This window comes from Pinus tabuliformis, chromosome 9 (assembly GCF_031772625.1).
Source record: "Pinus tabuliformis cultivar Carrire ecotype Pingquan chromosome 9, CPIR1, whole genome shotgun sequence".
In the NCBI taxonomy this organism is placed as follows: Eukaryota; Viridiplantae; Streptophyta; class Pinopsida; order Pinales; family Pinaceae; genus Pinus; species Pinus tabuliformis.
Window position 1 is genome coordinate 1,993,991,103 of NC_142307.1, and position 22,999 is coordinate 1,994,014,101.

The 22,999-nt window shown below is 41.1% G+C and overlaps 1 pseudogene across 1 annotated transcript; it reads right to left on the bottom strand.

Moving 5' to 3' along the window:
* Positions 1-18,668: 18,668 nt before the first annotated feature.
* Positions 18,669-21,025, bottom strand: LOC149157028 (uncharacterized; annotated as a pseudogene). The gene is made up of 2 exons (XR_016263587.1): positions 20,254-21,025; positions 18,669-19,540 (listed from the first exon to the last, which is right to left on the bottom strand). The product of XR_016263587.1 is annotated as an uncharacterized LOC149157028 (transcript).
* Positions 21,026-22,999: the final 1,974 nt, after the last annotated feature.

A 22,999-nucleotide genomic window follows, 5' to 3' on the forward strand; every position in this document is an offset into this window, starting at 1 on the left:
TATCATCCTTGATATAAGGACCAGGACTTCACGACGGGGAGATGTGGAATACTTTCGAGTTGGTTTCAAAGGGATGCACCCTAGCAAGGAAAAATGGTTAGAAAAAGAAAGAGTGAGGGAACAATTCCCTCACTTGCCAATTCATTGATAAAGCTTTTGGCGGTCTAAAAGTTCCTCAATGGGGAGGATTGATCTAGGTGGATCTACAGACATCAGTGGCATGGAAAAGGTTCAAAGTGGCAGAAAATCGATTAACTTGACATTAGATTGAAGTGCTTGTCGTCCTGATTCCAACAGTGTGAACGACACTCCAATCCGAGTCCGTATGAAGAAGATAGAAGTAGTCAAAGTTGTGGGTTGACTTACCCATGTGGCAGGCTTAAGGAGGGCGCAATGACCAGTTTTCTGGGCGAACTTGTGGGTCCATTAATCTGTCTTATATACCTAAGGTTTTGGAAACTAAAAAAAAGGGGTGGTTATTTATTTTTAAATAAATAAAAATAATATATATGAAAAATAGGGCGGGCGACCATGACCCCTGTCGCCCCGGGAACCACCACAACTAAATTTATTTAAAAAAAGGGGCAGGCAGCCATGACCCCGCCGCCCCTCCACCTCACCTAACTACGTAAATGCCGGAAGAGTATGGGGGGAGCGGGCCACCGAGATCGACAGACCTGCCTCAAAATATAATATGTAACAGCTATATAATAAAAAAGGGAGGGGTGGGATTTGATCCCCTGAACCCTCCTCAACAACTCACTTTATTTAACCAATGCGCCAAACCTCTTTCTTTGGTTTATCCGCCCACCGAAATACATATCAACCTATTTGCATAGTGAGCACAGGAGGGAGGAGCGCACACGCATTTTGAGACAGATGACTTGCAGGTGGTGAAAAAGTGAGCAGACCTGTGATAGGGGGCGGAACCTTACCTGAGCACATTTTCCAGGGGGTCAGTTTTGGTCCAGTGTCAGAATTTGGAAAGTTTTATATCGATTTTGCACCTCTCGGCGACATGAACTCAATGGTGATGCCAGTTTTTGAAACAGAGCTCTCCATTTTTCGGCCATTTTCCATATTGGAGGTATAAGAATCCTTTTTATAAATGTTGATTGTACTTTTCTTTCTCATGCCACTTAATCAATGAAGGTCTCCCTATTGATTGAGCAGGGCCCAGAGACGTAGTCCAAATTGGACGAACTCCGTTATCAAGTCTCTTGTCTTCTTTCATGCTTTTATGTGTTTCTCCTCTTCTCCCATGTGCACATTAAATTTCATGGTTAAGATGCAATTTATCCATGTAATTCTTTAATACATTTATAAGCAAAATACCTTGGATCATTTTCCTTGCCATAAAAATTGTTTGACCGTGAGATCTTTTATCTATAGTCCTACCAATCATTTTGTACGAACTCGTGTTGACTGATGTGGGATTCCTTAAGGACCACCTTTCAACAAGTCTTGACCCATCGACCTCAGCACCTTATCTGGGATAGAGACTAGAGTCATTATTAGTACCTTGAGGCTTGTATGCCTTAATGACAAGTTCTCTCGCCGACAATCATGGGAATACATCAATGTCCCTTGATTGTTGGATCTTGCAAGTGGCTTGACATCAACTCATCTATTCGCACTTTGCAAGATGTACTTGGGTACCTTGGCACTCATTGACATTAATGGTGAGTTTGCCTTGCATTGGTTAATGACATTCATTAATGGCCGATAATCCAATGACTTCTCTTCATGCTTGACATCAACACATTTATTCGCATGACTAGAATTGTACCATCAGGTTTTGTAGCAGGTGAAGACTATATACTTTTCATGACTCCATCAATAGTTGCAACAGTATGTTTCCAACCATATGAGAGTGACATAGTTCCACTTTCAAAATTCATTTTTTGATCCGTGATCCAGAAGCAGCAACAACCACATTTTCCATGATCCACCAATAGAATCAGCCACATTCCTATTGCATAGTTCATCAACTTTTTGGGTAAGTGGAGGTATGTTATTTTCTAATCATTAATCATATGATTCCTTAATTTCTAGAAATGAATGAATTTGGAAAATTCCCTCACCATGATCCATTTCCTTTCTTTCATAAATATAACACATCTTCAGTTTGGGGGGACTATATTCATGACCATCTCATAATTGCATCTTCTTTACCATTGACCAACATGTCTCTTCTAATTACACTTTGTTGCAAAAATCGATACATATATTGGCATGATTCACAAATATGAAGAAAATAGCTTTCTTATGTACATTCAAGACTTATCATTTCCAGTGAAAGTATACTTAAAATATTATTGCAGCAAATAAACTAAACAAAATAAATGTTGTTAACACAAGAACCAACATTTTTCATATTCATGGTTGACACAGAAGAACCAACCATAGGATTTATCAGCTGCTACTCATGTACTTCACATCATGGAATGATTTATTGTTAAAAATGTTGAAATGTGGCAACAAGAATATTCCAATTTAATTTGTCCTTGAATTAAATCGAATTTAGTCTTAATAGCTACTTGGAAATAATTAATTAATTTGTTTCAAATTAATTAGTTGGAGAAATTCAAGTTAGAAGTCTTTCTGAAGTTATGCAAGAGTTATCCCTTAAATTAAGGAGATAAGATTGAGTTGTAATTAGTTAACTCAGTTTACTGTGTTAAGTCCAGTTAAATTAGTACCAAATTGTTTGAGGAACTAATAGAGAGTTAATAATCAGTTGATGCATGCATGCATCCAACTAGTGCTACTCCAGTTAACTGAAGATTCCCTCATCAGAAACTCATGCATATCTATTCTGAGAAAGAACCATTCGAATTAAATGTCAAGGACAATGCACTATCAGTTGCATGCGTTTTCTCGTAAAGAAAACTCATGCATGCAGTCAAGGCATCATTGCTTGAGGATTGCGCAGTTCTGACAGTGTGTGAGATAGTGTTCCACTTGGTTGAAGGAGAATCATCCCAGAGGAACACCGCAAGGAAATAGGAGCTTGGAGGGCGGAGAGGAAGGCTTGAGAGAAGCTAGGATTCCCTGTGAGCATCTGTGAGGATTGTACTGAGAGATGGCTAGATGTGAGAGCTAAGGCTTTGTATAATTCCTATCTATTTCCACCTTGTATGATGATACGGATAGTAGGGTTTTTAGCTGAGGCTTTACCCAAAGTATTCTCATCTGTATTGTGCATTGATTCTTCTTCTTTTGGTTATCGATATTTAAGCTTCCGCAAATTGATAGTAGAATTAGGTTATATTATTCTGCTTTGATTTATATTGCATTATCAGGTTAACCTACAAGCAGATTTTCTACATGGTCTCGGAGCGAGATTTGTAGAGAATTTCTCCATGGTATCGGAGCGATATTTGTAGAGAATTTCTACATGGTATCAGAGCTGTGAACAATATACTGAGAAGAGAATTCGAAGTTTGAAGTTTGGGGTTGCAGGTGCAAATCGAATTCATATCATACTTCAAGGTTGGCCAATGGCGTTCTATGGCTTGAGACTCGAGTATGCCTTGGAAGGTAGCTCAAATTACATAGCATGGAAAGATAGAATGGAGGCTGTATTAGAAGACAATGGCTTGAAGGATTTCATTGATCAAGAAATCCCAAAGCCAGCTTCAACTAATGCACAAGAGTTGGCTGAGTGGAAGAAGTGTGTGGCGAAGGCGAGACGGATCATCCTTGAGGGAGTTCGAGACCATATTGTCTCGAGTCTCCATGGGAAGGATACTCCATTTTCAATGTGGAAGACATTGAAGGACCTCTATTAGAACAATAGTGACCAGAGGAAATTGGCGCTCAAGGATAAGCTTCGAAGAATCAAGATGGAGAAGGGCGATACTATTTCTACATATCTGAACAAGCTCACCACCTGTAGAGATCAGCTTGGTAGTGTGGGAATAACTGCTGCCGATGATGATATGGTGAGCCTCACTCTCCTTAGCCTTCCAAAGAGTTGGAATAACTACCAGGACTCTGTGAATGGAAGGGAGAAACTGTTGGATTGGGAACGATTGTGGTCGGATCTTATGCAAGAGGAAATCAGGAGGAGCACACAAGATGGTTCTTCATCCAAGGATGATGATGAAGAAAATATGGCCTTAGAAAGTAAGGTGAGGAAAGGGAAGGGGAAGGCTATTGAAATGTGGCAACAAGAATATTCCAATTTTAATTTTTCCTTGAATTAAAATTGAGAATTAAAATTCAAATTTAGTCTCACTAGCTGCTTGAATTTTTTTTATTAATTCATCTTGAGTTAATTAGTTGGAGAAATTCAAGTTAGAAGTCTTTCTGATGTCATGCAACAATTATCCCTTAAATTAGGGAGATTATCCCTTAATTGAGGAGATAAGGTTGAGTTATATTTAAGTGGTAATTAGTTAGCTCAGTTTATTGAGTTAAGTCCAGTTAACTTAGTTACAAACTATTTGAGGAACAAAATGTAAGTTCAGTCAGTTAATGCATGCATGCATCCAACTAGTGTACTCCAGATAACTGAAGGTTCTCTCATCATTAAATCATGCATGTATATTATGAGAAAGACCCAGTTGATATTAAAGACAAGGACAATGTACTATCAGTTGCATGAATTTTCCTATAAGGAAAACTCATGCATGCAAAAGGAACTCATTCCTTGAGGATTGCGTAGTTTTACAGGGTGTGAGATCAGTGTGAGTGATCAGTGTTACACTTGGTAACAGGAAGATCACCCAGGAAAAATTGCGCTAGGAAATAGGAGCTTGGAGGGCAGTGTGGAAGACTTATGAAAAGTCTATTTTGCCTGTGAGCATCTGTGAGGATTGTACTGAGAGCTGGCTAGCTGTGAGAGCTAAAGCTTTGTGTAATTTTGAGATATTTCTAACTTGTATGATAATATAGATAGTGGAGTTTTTAGTTGAGTCTTTCCCCTGAGTATTCTTTTGTGTTTCATGTGCATTGATTCTTCTTCTGGTTATATGTGTTTAGCTTGATCTTGATCAAATCTATTAAACTTCCGCAAGTTTGATTGTAGAGGTAGATTAAAGAATTTTGCTTTAGTTATATTGCATTATTAGGTTAATCTACAGTTAGAATTTCTACAAAGGCTTCCCATTCCAAATCGAATTCTTCTCATGGAGGAAGGGTGACATGTCTAAATTGAGATGCTTTAATTGTCACGAGATGGGACATTATGCGACTAATTTCCCATCGAAGAATTCCAAGAAGGTATCCTCAGAAGGATCGGAAGGTGAGGCATTAGACTCTCAGTTTGAAATGGACTTTACCCTCATCTTATGCATGGTGTCATCGATGATGGGTTGTGTCTGGTATCTTGACAGTGGAGCCTCATTCCAAATGACTGGTGATAAAAGTTTATTCAGTGCCTTGGAGTAGAAATACCTCAATATGCTCATAGATATGGGTGACGACGGAAGGTATAGTGTTTCAGGAGTGGGTACGGTTGCTTTTCAGAGGGAGCATGGAGCTCCTATCACCTTGACAGATGTGAAGTATGTGCCTGGACTAAAGAAGAACTTGGTATCGGTAGCGATGTTGGAGGACAAAGGCTACGGTTTTGTCTTCAGGAAAGGAAAGGCGTTCCTAAGACACATAACCACGGGTCAGGCCAAGAGGATAGCGATTAGGGTGAAGAATCTCTATAAACTAGAGGTAGATGATTGTGCAACATTGAGTACGAAAGTAGAATTGGTGCAACGCCAAGACATTGGTGAATTGTGGCACAGGCGGTTGGGCCATTTGCATCATGGGGCTTTGAAGATAATGCAATAGATATCTACAAGACTTCCCAAAGGTAAACTTGAGCAAGTTGACACATGCAAAGGTTGTACCTTGGGAAAGTACACCAAGTCTTCATTTCATGATCGAGACAGTTGAGCAGAGGCTATCTTAGAGTAAGTTTATACTGATGTGTGTGGACCATTCTCGACAACATCCACAATGAAGCAAAGGTATTATGTGATTTTCATTGATGATTATTCTCGTAAATGTTGGATTGATTTCATGCAGAAGAAGGACCAAACCTTCACAAAGTTTTGTGAGTTCAAAGCTTTGGTCGAGAAAGAGTCAAGGAAGAAGATCAAGTCCTTGAGAAGTGTCAATGGTGGAGAATATGTCTCTCAAGAGTTTAAGGACTTCTGTGCAGCGGAAGGAATTAAACGGGAGTTGACGACACCTCATAACCCACAACAGAATGGGGTGGACGAGAGGAAGAACAAAACTATTGCAGGGGAAACACGGGCAATGCTACATGACCAAGGCCTACCACTTCACTTGTGGGTTGAGGCATGAAATACAGTGGTCTATTTGCAAAATAGAAGCTCGCATCACATACTTGGGATGAAGACACCAAAGGAAGCTTTCTCCAGTAAGAGACCAGATGTGGGTCACTTCAGGATCTTTGGCTCATCGGCATATTGCCATGTGACAAAGGATGCACGAAAAAAGCTTGAGCTGACAGCAGATTTGGGGATACTTGTGGGGTACACTGATGCACCTCACAACTATCAGGTGTACTTGCCTACCAGTAGGAGGACAGTGGTTCACAAAGATCTCAAGTTTGATGAGCAGAAGGCCATGTGAGTTTCCATTGAGAGGGAGCTCCAACTACAAGCTATGGATGAACTGTTGGTTCCTAAGGAGGAGGAGCCTTAGACTGATGTGGAGCAACCACATGCAGAGGTTGCAGGAGTGGAGACATCCACTCAAGCAAAGTCTTCCAGAGATGGACGAAAGCACACAAGAGAAGTTGACAGAATGTTGAAGGATGTGAGAGAGAATGTGGGAGCACCATCTTCTTAGCGCAGACTGAGGTCACCTGAGAGGTACATTGGATACATGGCCCTTGTTGGGGAATGTGTTGAGACCGAGCCATCTTCCTTTAAGGAAGCAGTGCAACAGCCGATTTGGGTTGATGCTATGGTGCAAGAGTATGAATCCATATTTCCTAACAGTGTTTGGGACGTGGTTCCGAGACCAGAGAACAAGATGGTTGTGAGTTCCCGTTGGCTTGACAAGGTAAAGCAAGCTGTTGATGGTAGTGTGGAGAAGCATAAGGCAAGATTTGTTGCCCGTGGTTTTTCACAGGCTGAGAGGATCATGTTGCTGCAGTATATTTCGACAGAGGAGCAAGATGCTGACATTTTGACAAAGGCATTGTCAATGTGTAAATTTGAGTTCCATAGAGACAGGATCGGGGTGGCAGATAATCCCTTTTTTGTTGAGAGGGAGTGTTGAAATGTGGCAACAAGAATATTCCAATTTAATTTGTCCTTGAATTAAATTGTGAATTAAAATTGAATTTAGTCTTAACAACTACTTGGAAATAATTAATTAATTCGTTTCAAATTAATTAGTTGGAGAAGTTCAAGTTAGAAGTCTTTATGAAGTCATGCAAGAGTTATCCCTTAAATTAAGGAGATAAAATTGAGCTATATTTGAGTTGTAATTAGTTAACTCAGTTTACTGAGTTAAGTCCAGTTAAATTAGTATCAAACTGTTTGAGGAACTAATAGAGAGTTAACAATCAGTTGATGCATGCATGAATCCAACTAGTGCTACTCTAGTTAACTGAAGATTCCCTCATCAGAAACTCATGCATGTCTATTCTGAGAAAGACCCAGTAGAGTTAAACATCAAGGACAATGTACTATCAATTGCATGTGTTTTCTTATAATGAACACTCATGCATGCAGTCAAGGCATCATTCCTTGAGGATTGCGCAGTTCTGACAGTGTGTGAGATAGTGTTCCACTTGGTTGAAGGAGAATCATCCCAGAGGAACAGTGCAAGGAAATAAGAGCTTGGAGGGCAGAGAGGAAGGCTTGAGAGAAGCCAGGATTTCCTGTGAGCATCTGTGAGGATTGTACTGAGAGCTAGCTAGCTGTGAGAGCTAAGGCTTTGTATAATTCCTATCTATTTCCACCTTGTATGATAATACAGATAGTGGGGTTTTTAGTTGAGGCTTTCCCCAAAGTATTCTTATGTGTATTGTGCATTGATTCTTATTCTTCTGGTTGTATGTGTTCAACTCAATCTTTAAGCTTCCACAAATTGATAGTAGAAGTAGGTTATAGTATTCTGCTTTGATTTATATTGCATTATCGGGTTAACCTACAGGCAGATTTTCTACATGGTCTCGGAGCGAGATTTGTAGAGAATTTCTACAAAAATACATGAAAGACAAAGTTAAGAAGCCAAAATCCTACACGAAAATTCATGCAATGTTGCATGAGGACATGCAACAAGTTCAGTTGGGGGGAATGTTGAGTCTCCGAATTGTCGTATTTTCATCCTCTTTTCCTTCCATTATTCCTCATACTTATCCATATTATATTTCTCCACTTACCATTTATCATACCATTTTCATGTTAAATAGGAGTCTCCCTTATAGCAGCACTACCAACCGCTTTCTTTTCACCAATACTTACGATTGTAGACTAAACCTAACATTCCATACTTAGTTTATTTTTCGTTACCAAGTATTATCTTTATCCTTTATACAGATGAAAACACATACATATTCATCATTAACAGCGATTAACACATATACAATTGCACAACAGTATAAAGGGAGGGGAAACTCCTTGCAATATGAGTCTACCCGATATCAATATATATAATCTTCACTTTTATAAAGTACAAGTTAAATCTTGGGAAATCCCAAATTTACACTTAGCCAAATTTCCAACTTCTGGCAAACTGGGTTGCCTAGCTCGTCTGCGCCTCCGCACGGTCGCCGCACGACTCACCAACCCTTTGTTCACCTCGTCGCATGATCGTGCCATTTGCCCAACTTGGGCGCGCCTCGTCGTAACCAAGTTGCCACACATGGGTGCCTCCACACGAGTCGCACCTTCGTTCACAACTCCAACACTTCACCGTTTCCACCATTTCTGATCCAGGTGGATATTGGTGGCCACTTGAAAAGTCCACCTAGACCCCCACCATTGTTCTCTCAGCATTTTCAGTTTCCTTAATTATAGCACAAATTACTATTTTTAGTAGTTTTTCGGGTCCTGAACTTCCGGAGCAACTTTGAGGCCCTAAACGACGTTTTTTGGGAAATCTGGGGGCAACATGGGTCCATGGACTGATGTTTCCCTTCCCAAAGTTGTAGTGCTCGGATAGATCTTTCTAACGAGCTATTGTACACGTCAGACGGAAATTGTATGCCAAAGTTACAATCCCGGGAAATTGATGTACCAATTTACCCAAACGGGGCCCACAATTTGGCGTTTCATCTTCTAGGGTTAGGTTTTGGGATGTGAAGGGTTTTCCATTGTTTCTCAACAATAAATAGGCCTTCGAGCCTCATTGTAACACATTTTAGAGGCATGTAGCCACCACATCTCTTCTCAGAGATAAGCTACCATCGCCCTAGCTGTTTATTTCCGTTTTCTATTTGTAAGCATATCTCAATATTTTACATTAATGAAATGAAGTATTATTTGCGCTGCATATCTGTGTTTATGGTTATCTTTGTAATTTTTTGCATTCCTGTTTAAATCCGGATCAGTGGTATTAGAGTGGTATGCTTTTTCTCTGTTTTTCTTTGCATGTCCCCAACGAGGTCGGGATATAAGGAGTTAGGGCTTGAACTGGTCGAACCTTTGCAAGACTAGCCTCGCAAATCCTGACAGCCTCCCATGGCGGATGAGAAGAAAGACGAGGGGGTAGGAGATCCTATCAAAATCTTGCTCGAGGAAGCCCTCGAGCGACAAAGGAATACGATGATGGACAAATTTGCCCAGATCCTTCAATGGCTACCCGGAAGCGACGCATCGGCTTCCAGTGACTACTCTGGAAACACCACGCCGTTTAAGGTACAATTTAATTTTGAAATCCCCATATTCGAGGGTTAGATAGATGCAGATGTCGTAGATAAATGGTTAAATCTACTAGAGGGTTATTTTTCTGTTCATGAATTTCGAGTCAGGAAAAGATTGTTTTCGCTCTTCTCAAAGTAGCCCCCCATGTCAAGGACTCGTGGGAAACCTACTGCGAGCAGAAGGATGAAAATACCAACTCACTATTTTTAGCCGCACCCACCTGGAATTCATTCCGGGATGCCATCAAGGAGCAGTACTACCCTGTCGGAAGCTATGAGGATCAATACATAAAGTGGATCACACTGCGGCAGGGAAGGGACCAAGACGTGCGAGAGTTCACCAATCTTTTCCATACCCTTCGCACAAAGTTGGGTATCAAGGATTCAGAGCAGCATTTGATACTCAAATACCACGGATGCCTGCACAAGTACATCCAGGAAGAAATAGAATTCCTGAACATCTCCTCGCTTGACACAGCATACCGATATGCCGTCAAGGTCGAGCAGAAGTTTAAATAGAAGAAGTGAGACTTTGGATCTGCGAATCTGAAGCAAGGGAAAGGTGCCCCTAAACCACAGAACAAAAGACAAAGCCAAGGCGGTGTAGCCCAAGACAACCCGACAAAGCTGCAAGCAAGGAACAGCGCTGCGAAGCCGAAAAAGGACATGGGAAAATGGTGTGAGTTCCATAAGAGCTCCACTCACAACACAAGTGAGTGTCGGACCAAGTAGTCACTGGTGGTTGAGCTAAAGGTTTCAAAGTCAGATGCATGTTCCGACTCTGAGTCAGAACCTGACAAGGGGAATGACAAAGGGAAGCAGATTATCGATGCGGAGGCCAACACCACCGTTGCCACCACGAAGATACAGAAGGAGGAACCCGAAGATCCAGAGGAGGATGAGCGTCTCTTCCACTCCTAGATGTGGGTAAAGGGCTCCTCGCTACAGTTCATTGTCGATAGCGGGAGCCAAAAGAACCTCATTTCAGTAAAGGTCGTGAAGTGGTTGGGCTTATTGACTACAACACATCCACAACCGTACACCATCTGGTGGCCTCACCAAGGACGGGATCTTTGTGTGAGCCAGCAGTGTCGCCTTCCATACAACATCAAGCCCTTCACGGATGAGGTATTGTGTGACATTGCTCCCCTTGAAGTTTGTGATGTATTATTAGTACAACCATACTTGTGGAAGCGACATGATGTGTATGAATCAAGGCCCCGTGCTGTTATTATTACATTGGGAAATAAGTTGTACAAGATACCAGAGGTAGCACCGCCTACCGCCATCTCTTTGATTATTGTAAAACCATGCAGTAAGCTCATTTCCAAAACTGGGATTTTTTTTTGCTTGATGATACACCCTCAAGGAAAGAAGAAGACGGTGGCCACGACCTCTAGACAGGGCCCCTCCGCACGACAACTACAAATGGACAAGGTCGTGGAGGAGAACAAGGACATCTTCACCTCCCCCATAGGGGTTCCTCTGCACTGTCAGGTCAAGCACTCCATCAATCTGACCCTAGGTGCGTCGCTACCCAAGGGACCAATTTATCGACGCTCCGTTCTGGAGAACAATGAAATCAAGAAGCAGATTCATGAGCTGCTGCAGAAAGGTCACATCCGTTTGAGTTGATCGCCTTGTGGGAGCTCGATCGCGTTGGTACAGAAGAAGGATGGGACTTGGAGACTCTGTATTGACTATCGGGCGCTGAACAAGATCACTGTCCGTAATAGGTACCTGATCTCGCAGATTGACGACCTCTTGGACCAACTAAAGGGGGCAAAATATTTCAGCAAGATTGATCTGAAGTCAGGATATCACCAGGTACCAATCGAACCCTCTGATGTGTGGAAGACTGCCTTCAAAGCCAAGGAGGGCCTTTTTGAATGGTTGGTTATGCCTTTCGGATTGATGAATGCTCCTGCAACCTTCATGAGGCTAATGGGTGACATCTTGCAGCCATTCACCAACTCATTTGTAGTGGTATACTTGGATGAAATTCTGATCTTCAGCTAGAGTTGGGAAGAGCACCTCCACCACATCTGAAAGGTTCTCCAAACACTGCGGCAACACAATCTATGTGCCAATTTGGAGAAATGCACTTTTGGCATGACCCAGGTTCAGTATCTGGGATACATTATTGATGAACGGGGGTGCATGTGGATCCAACCAAGATCCAAGTCATTCAGGATTGGCCATCTCCAACCACTCTGACAGAGCTCCGCAGCTTTCTAGGTCTTGCCAACTTCTACCGCAGGTTCGTGTTGGGGTTTTCTCATATCACTTGGCCCTTGAGTCAAGTCACCAAGGGAGGAGCGAAAGCAAAATTCTTTTGGTCTGAATCTCAACAGAAGGCATTCACAGAGTTGAAAGATCACCTCTGCACGACACCAGTGCTCGCGTTACCAGATTTGCAACAACCATTTGAGGTCGAGACAGATGCCTCTGACTATGCTATTGGGGCAGTCCTTACTCAACACGGGAATCTAGTGGCATATCATAGTGAAACACTTTCAGACACAGTCCGGAAGTATCCCACTTATGAAAAAGAGATGTATTCCATTGTGCTGGCTTACCGAAAATGGAAGAATTACATTTTGGGAAAAGAAACGGTCATCCACACAGACCACCGACCCCTGCAGTTCATACAGATCTAAGGGAAATTGCAGAATGATCGCCATCAGAAGTGGTCTACATACCTGCAATAGTTCCATTTGAATATCAAGTATAAGAAGGGCAGCACTAATAATGTTGCAGATTGCCTCAGTCAACCACCGATCATGGCGTTAACCACCGTGCTCAACTCTTGTGGGCACGGGACTTTTGATTGGCCACTTCTCTACAAAAGCAACCCAGAATTCGGTCACACATACCAGACACTCTTGGAGGGTCGGCATGTTCCAGATTTCCACCTCCAGGATGCCCTGTTATGCCACCTGGGTCACGTTTGTGTTCCTTCAAGCGAGCGTGCCAAGATGATTTGGGAAGCAAACTACAGTCGGATTGCTGGGCATTTTTGGGTCGAGAAAACAGTGGCAGTACTGCAAAAGTATTTCTATTGGCCGAATCTTCGACAGGATGTTGGGAAGTACATTAGATCATGTACTACCTGCGCGATTGCCAAACCGACCACCAAGAAACAAGGCCTCTATACCTCGCTGCCTACCCCTAGTCGACCTTGGGAATCCATCTCCATGGATTACATGTCAGGCCTTCCTTCCACTAAGCATGGAAATGACTGTGTTTTTGTGGTTGTCGACAGGTTCTCGAAGATGGCCATTATGGTGGCTTGCAAGAAGAATATCATAGCAGAAGCTACTGCTAAACTCTTCTTTGAACGAGTGTGGGTGCACTTTGGGATCCCATAGTCTATCATCTCAGATCGGGACAGTTGGTTCCTTAGTACATTTTGGTCCAGTCTCTGGTCAATGCTGGACACCAAACTCACTAAGTCCACAACGTTCCATCCTCAAACTGATGGCCAGACAGAGGTTGTCAATAGGATGATTGTACACATTCTGCGCATGTACAACTCAAAGCATCCACGCACATGGGACGAGAGCCTGCCCTATGTTCAACACAGCTACAACCGAGCTCTTCACAACTCGACTGGCCACAACCCTTTTTAGGTGGGCTTGGGATTCCAGCCACTATGCCCCATTGATGTGGCCATGCCACTTGCAGATACTCACACAGATTCAGCTCATGTCCGGTCCGAAACAGACAAGGCAATCAGATTCATTGAGAACGTCCAACATATTTGCCAATAGGTCCATGACATTCTAGAGAAATCAAATGCCAAGTACAAGCAGCAACATGATCAACATTGGGTGCCACACAAGTTTCAGGTGGGTGACAAAGTCTGGTTGCATTTGCAAAAGGAACACCTTACTGGAGCATACCGGAAACTGAGACCACTCTGATATGGTCCTTACACCATTACTAAGGCTGTGGGAGACAATGCATTTGAGCTCAGCATTCCCCCATTCGTTGGCCTGCACCCAGTGTTCAATGTTGACTGCCTTCGACCATACTTTCCACCATTACTAGACACATCCGACATTGCAGAACAACTCACACCCACATAATTAAATCCAGATTGCATGGAACAAGCTGCAACTGATCGGATCATGGACACACAAATCAAGAACACTCACCAACAGAATATCCAACTGTATCGAGTTGTTAAAGCAGGCCAACTCCTTCACCAGGGCAAGTGGCTCACCAGGGACCAAGTTCAGCAGAAGTTTCCTCATCTCATGGAGGAACTCAATGCAATGGGGACCATTGCTTCGTAAGGGGGGAGGAATGATCCAGGTGGATATTGGTGGCCACCTGCCAAGTCCACCTAAACCCCCACCATTGTTCTCTCAGCATTTTCAGTTTCCTTAATTATAGCACAACTTACTATTTTTAGCAGTTTTTCGGGTCCTGAACTTCCGGAGCCGTTTTGAGGCCCTAAACGACGTTTTTTGGGAAATCTGGGGCAACATGGGTTTATGGACCGATGTTTCCCTTCCCAAAGTTGTAGTGCTCGGATAGATATTTCTAACGAGCTATTGTATGCGTCAAGCGGAGATTGTATGCCAAAGTTACGACCCCGGGAAATTGATGTACCAATTTACCCAAACGGGGCCCACAATTTGGCGTTTCATCTTCTAGGGTTAGGTTTTGGGATGTGAAGGGTTTTCCATTGTTTCTCAACAATAAATAGGCCTTCGAGCCTCATTGTAACACAGTTCAGAGGCATGTAGCCACCACATCTCTTCTCAGAGATAAGCTACCATCACCCTAGCTGTTTATTTCTGTTTTCTATTTGTAACCATACCTCAGTATTTTACATCAATGAAATGAAGTATTATTTGCATTGTATATTTGTGTTTATGGTTATCTCTGTAATTTGTTGTGTTCCTGTTTAAATCCGGATCAGTTTCATTGTGCACGACGCGCCCTACCCGCGTCGCGCGCCCGCACGATTCTTCGTTTCGGTGTGCATGGCGTGCCCTCGCACGACCGCCCGTCCGCACGTCCACCTGTTCCTTCACCTGAACTCGTTCACCCGGGTCGCCCGACGACCTCACCCTGCTCGCCTGAACGACTTCACCTGGGTCGCTCGACGATCACACCTGGGTCGCCCGACGACCTCACTCGGCTCGCCCGAACAACTTCACCCGAGTTTTCTGCGCGACGACCTCGCCTGAGTTTTCTACTTGATGACCTCGCCTGAGTTTTCTACTCGACGACCTCGCCCGAGTTTCCTGCACGAGTTTCTCACCCGATTTTCCTGAACGAATATCTCACCCGAGTTCTACCCGTCGTGCAGGTTCATCTGCAACCGCAGAACTCCTTGATCGAACTCGTGTTGATCGAATGATGATGGCTCATCTCCTCAAACGCTCCACCAATATATATGGGCGGGTGGTGGGTTATGTCACTCGGCCGACCCACGCCCAACGCCCAAGACAACTCGTTCAACATGTTGCCTTTGCCCGAGTGGAGAGTCGGCCTGCCCAACTCGTGGGATGCCCTCTTAACTCGCCCAACATCATATAAACTCGTCTCTTGGTCGTTCACTTCGCATTTCGCACGTCCTTCACATGGTGGAGTCGCCCTGCCCGTCGCACGGACCGCAGGTCCTTACAAGCACGGTCGGTCGACTAGTGGCTATCCGATTCTGAGAATCGGACAACCACCCCCATTGGCGGCCAGGCGGTGGCTGTCCAATTCTCGGAATCGGATAACCACCGCCCGTGGGGGTGGCTATTTGATTCTCGGAAATGGATAGCCACCACCCGGCCGCCCATAGGGGCATGGCCCTGAGCAGCGGATCTATGTGCATATATGTTTTTTAAAGTTTTAAATGTTTTTTATTTTTTTTAAAATCGAAAATATATGGTTTTTTTTTTTTTTTTTGAATTTTAAATGTTTTTTTTCAAAAAAAATCCAATATATATATATTTTTTAAAATTTAAAATGTGTTTAGGTTTTTTTTTTTTTTTTTTTTTTTGGGTAATATATATTTATTTTTAAATTTTAATTGTTTGTTTGTTTGTTTTTTTTAATTTGAGTATATTTTGTTTTTGTTTTTTTTTTGTTTTTTTGTTTTTCTTAATCTTGATTTTAATAGTTTTTTAGATTTTTACTAGTTTTTTGTTTGTTTGTTTTTTTTTTTTTTAAATCTAGTTTGTTTTTAATTTTTTTGCAGTTTTTTGTTAATGTTTTTTTTAAATTTTCTATTTTTAGTTACTTAATTTTATTGTTTTTTTGTTTTTTCCAAAGATTTTTTATGGTTTACGACATAATTTTTTTTTTTTACATTACTTATGTTTTTTTTTGTCCTTTGTATATATATTTTTATATTTGCTTTTTTTATGTCAAAAAAAATTTGACATAAAAAATTTTAAAGTGGAAAAAAAATGTAACATTTAAAAAAATATCCACACTTAATACATTAAAAAATTTAAAGTGTCAAAAATTGTTAAATTTAGAAAATAATTATTTACATTTCATACATCAGAAAATTTAACGTCAAAAAATAGGTCTTTTAAAAAAAGGGCCCGATGCAGAATCACCACTTTTTAAAATCAGCATGCAAATCACTAACATTCTAAAACGTAATGTACAAAAAAATTTAAAGTGCCAAAAACTATGCTCAAAAAAAAATATGTGTGTTCTGCATCACCCTTTTTGTAATATTCCTAATTAGCCATGGCTAATTGGAATATTCGATTTTGCTTATTTTTGCCTTCTAAAGTTATTTATGAATAAAAAAGGTGACGGAAAGGGGACATGGCTCACTCTTAGAATAAAAGTCACTTCCTAGTAGCATCACGTTGTGACTTAAAGGGGAGCCAAGGGGGCCAAAAGGGGGACGCAGAGATGGAGTCCACACAGACACTTGGAGGGACTGTGCAGAAGGGAAGGAACACGTGGCAAGAGGGGAATTACGCTGGAGAAGGTGGGCCTTGGGATTGAGAGAGGCAGAGGCTATAAAGGAGAGGGGAGCTTCCTCATTTTGGCATTCAGCTATGAGCATTTGAGATATTCATTTCGACTTAGAGCACGTTGGCTGTTTAGCTAGTCTGCAGCACTGTTTAGTGCATTGAGTGTCTCCGTTCGGAGATCTCGCCCTTAGCCCCGGGTGACTTCGAGTGCTTGCTCGGGCAAGGCATTTCCATTATCCTTTCAGCAGTAGTTCCATCAGCATTTGGCAGGAGGATTGAGCACCTTGGAGGACTGCGCAGCACTGAGAGGGATGACGCAGTTCTTTCTGGCAGGAGTTCTAGATTGAGGGTTTGTAGTAGGATTTGTGTTGGGAGATTGAGCAGGGGATCAATCCTTGCATATGGGAGAGTTTTGGCAGAGGTTACAGGCAGATTTCTGGAGGATTTCATTCAGTGGCAGCGCAGAGCATTGAGGGACTGTGCAGAACCCCAAGGGGGTGATTTTCGGGGGTCGGCTATTTCAGGAAATCTTTCTGGGTTTTTCTGGGTTTCCTGAGTAGAGTCCGATTCTAGAGTTTCAACATTTTCCGAGAAGGGGAACAACCCCAAATCATCATTTGATTTCTAGCATGCAGCGACAGCACGACAGTTCTCCAGCGACTTCCACGCAGTTCTGAGGGAGGCCAGTCCTTTGCTATTCTGAGTGTATTTCTTCAATTGCCTTGTGCAAGTCAAGGTGCCATATTTCTTATCACCTCATGTACGCATTCTATTGCTTAGTATAATAAAATGGCTTAGCATTTCTCTCTGCATTTCTTGAGTATCTGCTTGTATTGCACGTTTATATTATTATATATATTGCACCGCTGTTATTTTTATCATTTTGAGTTCTCGGTTATTATATCATTTGTACGTATTTGGTTGGAGTTTACTGGGGTTTGGAGAATATCTCTGGAACCGGATATTACACTTTTTCAAAACCGGGTCACTTTTTTGCTATCTCTACGAAACGGGTAACATTATCAATTCCTGTTTCAAAGTTTACATTGTTTTATATCTTATTACAAAATTGTTTCTTTCTCCTGCTCTATCATGAACCTTTAAAACTATACAAGTATCATGGTATAGAGCCTGTGTGCCCTCACAAGAGCATTCTTAAATTTGGAAAAACTTTCACACATATAATAAGTATAATTTTAATATTCAATAAGTAGGGATGATAATAGGTAACCACTTGAGGGTTGACCATTTCTACTTCTTAAAAATAATCAACAGGTTAGTTGTTTGTTATTTCTTTGCCTTACTCTTTACTCCACCACAATTCAACCTTATAGAATTATTAGTTCCAGTGTAGCCTTTTAGGGTTTCTCCTCCCCACATTGCTACTATAGCTTTCCAAAGACTTGAAAAATTCCTTGTTCATTTATATAAACACTTACTTAAAAATTTAATTAATGAATTATAAGATAGATATAGTTTTAATATTTGACCTTTATGGTATCTATCAAGAATCAAATACATCACATATTTTGATTCTCTAAATTTATTGAAAATCTCCATTTTGATTATTCCTCAAGCTCGGTTAGGAATATCTAGCATCTTAACTCAGTTTTTAACTCATGTTAATTCATGAGAATTTTGATCCATCCATGCATCAGTTCATTGTAGCCCTGCAATGAGCCCTACATGCAAGCCATACATATAGGCACGTAATCACAACATGATTTCAGCGTATGCAATGAGAAGGTTAAACATACATCCTTCAAGCATACTGTAATTTAACTTTGAAGAACAAGTATTTATATTCTTATGAGATGCATAAAAAAAAATTTGCTCATAGAAAAATTGTACACACACCTCTATGTGGTTCGTTTATACTCCAAGTGCACACACGTCATTTACTCTTGTGATGACCGCTTTATGCGTAATAAGCCGAAACAATATTCTTTCCATCAAGGAAATTATAATTAAATATTGCAACAAATTGGTGCTTTAATGAAATTGAAGCTAGTGATATTCTTACCTTGGTAAGTAGATGAAGTTTAAAGTTCCATCAAAACCTCGGACCCAATGTCTGAAGATATAAAGGGCTGGGTGCAGTTCCTTAGAAGCAACCAAGTAACACTTCAACCTTTCATCTCTTTCTTCAGAAGAGAGGGGTGCCATAACATCAACCCTATACAAGCTTGGTTTCTTCTATAAAGTTCTATGTGACTCCCTATCAAATCCACCATATCTTTGATGAGTAAGTCAATGAGATTGATACATTTCCCCAAGCACATCATTGATTAAATAACAGATCCGATCCAGAAATTCTTGATATGGAGTAATTGACGAATACCACAAATCTGTAATAAAATCTTGTACAATATTCCTTGTAAACTCCTCCACTGTTGTTGCAATGACTGGAGAAGCAATATTCCTCTTCCATTTCTTTGAGACCGGTGGAGGCGAAAGAAACCGATCAATATGAGATTCTTGTCTATGGTGAAAATGAGAAAGAGGAGACTCATGATGAATAGGAACCCTCCTCCGAAACTCTACTTCCAAGGGAAAATATCAGAGCACTGAAATGATAAGAATCGATAGCAAAATGCTTAAGAAAACTGAATTGCTTGTTAGTGATAGAAATTTGGCAACTACAATGATGAATATGGCATGCAATATTGCACGGTTCTTGGCTTCCTCTACAAGATCCCACAGTTTTTCCATACTTTTCTTCTCCATGGGAAGCGTCCAGAGTCTTGCATAGATAGAAAATTGAAATGAAAACGCAGACAACTTATTAGAATTTTCAAATAAATGGGGGCCTCAGCTCTTTGTCATCCATAATCTTAAAAAATTTACCACAACCATAATTCTCCGTTTCATGTTTTTCCAGTCTACCAAACATACGTGTAGCCAAGTAAATGAGATCAATTTGAATTAAAAATCCCTCACTGAATTAAACAAAATTCTTTCAAAGGAGACCAATTCTAAAACATCAATATTACAATGATTGATTTGTGACAACTTCAGAATGTTTCCCAATCTTCCTATGTCATACCAATTTCAGACTTATTCCATGTTTGTCCAATACACAGAAAGGTATATTGAGCATACAAAAATTAAGGTTTATGTATTCTCCTCGTTGAAAACATAATTATTTCCATGTTTTTATTATGATTATAAACAATATTAGTACAATTACTAGTTATGAACGGGAAAGGAACCTTCTTCTTTCATATGATACATTGCATTTATGCATAATTAATCGAAACATTGTAACTGTACTCTGATATTGATGCAATCCACCGACAAGTTTTTGCATTACATCGACAAGCTCAATTTATAATTCGTTTATACCCCTCATTTAATCGAATGTTTAATCATCAATATGCAGAACGATTCAAAAGCAATATTTTCATGGAACTTTTAGAAAAAATTTAACAAGGGTTAGAAAATTCTTGAGGCTACCTGAGCGTGCGGGCACCCACGTCTTGCTAGAATAATTATTCAATTGACAATAGGATGTGGTCACATCGTCCATATTCTCCTTATGGTGGCTACGTTCACTTCATATTTCCAACCCTTTCTTCGGTTGCAAGCTGACCATAATGCTCTAACATGCGGTCCAGCTATATTATATCATTCCAAAGAAGGTGCAACCCTAACACCCAAGGTCGCTCACGCAATGGCTACAACCACTATTTAGAATGATCTTACCCCCTCAAATATGTGTTGTCTCTATCCCTACCCCAGAGATGTGATAAATTTATCAAGCAACTTGATAATCATTATCCAACGGTTATGTCCCTTATGGAAACATCTCCAGCTCAATGAATAAGGCGAGCAGACCGAATGATACTAAAAAAAACATTAGTCTTGCCAATCCAGTCTTTAGTGGAAAGGAAAAAATATAGTTGCGAGCGTTGTCATAGGGATAAGCCTTATCCAACTGGTTGCTTTAAGGAAACTCGATTAGCATCTTCAATGGCTAGTTTTTCCCAAATATGCATCTGTGTTAGCGGGTTTCAAAATCTGGAGGTGCAATTTGGATGCATATGAGGATCTATCAGATCAAGGTTTTGGGATTTTGACTAAACCCTCGACGCTTCTTCTTCTTCACCTTGCATTTCACAGAGTGCCCTAGTTCAACCCTCCGTGAGTGTGGATATCAATACTTCTTTTTAACCTAAAATAAGGAGCAAGAAGTACTTTCCCGTTGAGGGGAATAAAGATAGGCTTTCTTCCGCTAACTCTGCTGTTGGGTATTTTTTTAAATGGATAAATACCAAAACCAGCAAAATAAAAATTCACCACAGAGACAATGCTCTGTTTCCTCTGTCCAAGATCTTTTGGCAGAGAACCTCTTTAAAAACAAACTCACTCAGAACACAGCATTACACAGTCACAACACATTTCTATTAAATTAAAACAAAAGAACTGATACAAATTCCATCCTCTGTGCAAAGAAGGATTCACAAAATGAAACTCTGCTGCTCTCACAGATTTTCCACTGCTGTGGAGATTACATAAAACGATTTCAAAACATACCTCTGTTTTCAATGCCCAACAAACATTACAGCACTGTTGTGCATATATATATGGAGAATCGCACTGCTGTGCATACTATAAGACAACACACACACTGTTTACAATCGCAGCCACAATACATATTTCATAAAAAAAACATAATCGCACTCTCGTGCGTAGCCACCACTCACAACACTCTAAAAAAAACTACAACGCATGAACCTTTTTTTGACAACGTATATGGAAAATATATATGAAACAACATAAAAAAAACATAAATCAAATCGTGCCCATAACTATATTAAATATATGGGACGTATGCCCATAACCAATATTAAAGCCTCCACCAAAACTACGACCAACCAATAAAATTCATTAACTCCACTACGGCGGTCAACGGAAAAGATTTCACGCAAAATCTGACTTGTCGTGGGCCCGTGCACATTCCGGAGATCGACGGCGGAGATCGCATGCCCAGATCACTTGGCTGATCCAACGAGGTTCGCACACCAACCTCCAGCAAAACAAACGACTTTTACCGTCCGGGGAAAGTGGTTTTGGGGCGTTCGTACATGGGACGCGTGGCGGAGTGTTAAGGTGTTCGGAGCCTCCCCTTCGGATACCGCCTTCTGCGAATGGTGGTGCGGGGAGACCGGGCTGGTTTTCGAAAACCTCCACCGCGCTGTTCAAATTAACATTTTAACACTCCCCTTTAATTTTAACAGCCGCACGTTCAGTCATTCCCAAGCATTTTCTCAAAAATTCGAAACTCTTCTGAACCAGTGGCTTTGTCAAGATGTCTGCAACCTGTTCCTGGGTCCTGCAATGTTCGAGGACAATTTCTCCATTGTTCACTAATTCTCTGATGTAGTGAAACCTTGTATCGATGTGTTTCGTTCTCTTATGAAACACTGAATTCTTTGACAAAGCAATAGCTGAGCTATTGTCACAAAAGACCACTGTCGCTTTTGCCTGCTCTTGGCCTAAGCTTCTCAACATCCTTCTCATCCATACTGCCTGACATGCTGCTGCTGTCGCTGCCACATACTCTGCCTCTGCTGTAGATAATGCTACAATGGACTGCTTCTTAGAAGCCCATGAGATGGCTCCTGAACCCATATTAAAAACATAACCGGAAGTGCTCTTCCGATCATCTACACTTCCAGCCCAATCGCTATCTGTGTACCCAACCAAATCTGAATGTTCTGAGGCATGATATAAAATTCCAAACATTTTAGTGCCTTTGACATACCTCAAAATTCTCTTTGCTGCCTGCCAATGTGCCTCCTTTGGCCTCTCCATGAACCTGGAAATCAAACTAACAGCATACATAATATCAGGCCTAGTTGCTGTTAAATACATAAGGCTGCCCACAATGCTTTTGTACAGGCTAGGATCAAAATCCTTGCTGTTGTCCTCTCTGCTGAGCTTTAATCCCATCACTGTGGGAGTGATTGCTGCCTTGCATTCTTCCATCTTAAATCTGCCCAAAACTTGATTTACATATCTTGCTTGAGATATAAAAATTCCTTTTTCATTTTGATCTACTTCTATGCCTAAGAAGTATCTCAAGAAACCCATGTCAGTCATTTCAAATTCATTCTTCATGACTGATTTAAAATTCTCAATAAGATAAATATCATTTCCAGTGAAAATAACATCATCTACATACAAGACAACAATTAAA